At 23.6% G+C, this 1,931-nt stretch overlaps 1 non-coding gene across 1 annotated transcript; it reads right to left on the reverse strand.

Moving 5' to 3' along the window:
• Window positions 1-1,495: 1,495 nt before the first annotated feature.
• Window positions 1,496-1,578, reverse strand: TRNAL-UAA (transfer RNA leucine (anticodon UAA)). Its single transcript has one exon. It is a non-coding gene; the product is annotated as a tRNA-Leu (tRNA).
• Between the last annotated feature and the right edge of the window lie 353 nt (window positions 1,579-1,931).

Consider the following 1,931-nt stretch of genomic DNA (forward strand, 5'->3'; position numbering starts at 1 on the left):
TATTTTTTTTATCAAATATTGTTAATTTTTTATTGTTATAATACATTAGAAAATAAGTTAAGTAGTAAATATAGATTTCATTTACTGTAGCTTAACCTATATTCCATGAAACTTTTATTTAGTCCATCAAATATAAATGATATTCTAAAGGTTTATTATATTTGAGTCATTTTTATAATTTTCAAATATAAATTTCTCATATTTTATAATTTTTTCTTTATTAATTACTAATGATTTAATAATTCAAAAAGAATTATTTAATATAGAATCTACGTATCAATATGCGTGATTTCAAAAAGTGCATAATTTTATTAAAAAGTTGATTATTTTTATTAAAATTAATCATAAAAAAGTTATGAATTATGTGTTTTTTTTTGGTACTTATGAATTATGTGTTAAAACAATGGATATACTTTTTTTAAAAAAAAATATGTATGTCAAAGTTAAGAAAAAACAAAATATTTACTGATAGATAATTTTTTTATATAGAGGGAATTGGAATGATATGAGAGTGACACGTGACAAAATCTTCTAGAAAAAAATCTTCATTTAAGGTACTAAATAAATATAGATAAAAACTATCAAAATCTAGCAAATCACAATAAAAACTCATAAAATCCTGAATTAATTAAAAATTCGAAAATTCAATAAAAATACCATAAAAATTAATTAATGCTCTAAAAAAATAAGAAATGAATTAAGATTAAATCAATAAATAAACAACCTAAATCCTAATCAAATCTAAAATTTAAAAATAATTTTTTTATGAGAATTAACCTAAGAATGACGCGTGGAATTTTTTTAATGAGAATTAACGCGAAGGGAGAAATAGAGAAAATTGTGTGAGAATTTTGGAGATAGAGAACGTATGAAGGTTTTTTTGCTCTTCTAACCCTTTTTATTTTCTAATATAGATTGATATTGATACTCTATATAAAAAACAATATTTTTTAGGAAGATTTTTTTAACAGAAACTATCTAACAAAGATACATAAAAGCAAACAACCTAAATCCTAATCAAATCTAAAATTTAAAAAGGTACTAAATAAATATAGATAAAAACTATCAAAATCTAGCAAATCACAATAAAAACTCATAAAATTCTGAATTAATTAAAAATCCTAAAATTCAATAAAAATACCATAAAAATTAATTAATACTCTAAAAATAAATTAAGATTAAATCAAGAAATAAACAACCTAAATCCTAATCAAATCTAAAATTTAATGTGGCAAATAGGGCCAAGATGGAAAAGTTGATGTGTAAATTATTAAATGATAATTAATAGGTGGAAAAGCTGACGTGTAAATAATTAAGTGAGAATTAATCTCGGAGCGACACGTCACTAACTTGGCTTGTGAGAGCGACACGTCATGCTAGAAGTTGTTCTTTTCTAATATATATATAGATAGATAGATAGATATAGATGACCATAGTTGTATTATGAGAATATTAACTTATCTAATGCAAAATGAAAATGTGATTTAATAAAATTTGCAAGCTGTGGGGTTCGAACCCACGCGCACTTATGTGCAGAAGATCTTAAGTCTTCCCCCTTAACCTCTCGGGCAAACTTGCAATTTACAACAGTAATTAGACTGTCAAAGTATATTACTGTTTAAGATTGTATAATGATAACATAATACATTGTGTGTGACTTCTTATAGGATCTCAAATCCTTACAATGGGTCGAAGTCACACAGCTTTAATTTCATCCAAGAAGGGGACTATGAAAAGAAGACCTTATGTTGTCTTGTCTTGTTTTTTTTTTTTTTTTTTTTACTTTATATGGAAAAGTTAGTAATATCCATTCAATATAAATATTGTTTTGAAGGAATGACATTTTCATTATTTTGATAGCTAAGGGGTATTTCTCATTTAATTTTCTAAATTGACTTTTTTTTTGTTTGTTAAAAAAACAACTTCCAAAT

This window comes from Lotus japonicus, chromosome 1 (genome assembly GCF_012489685.1).
Source record: "Lotus japonicus ecotype B-129 chromosome 1, LjGifu_v1.2".
Classification (NCBI taxonomy): Eukaryota; Viridiplantae; Streptophyta; class Magnoliopsida; order Fabales; family Fabaceae; genus Lotus; species Lotus japonicus.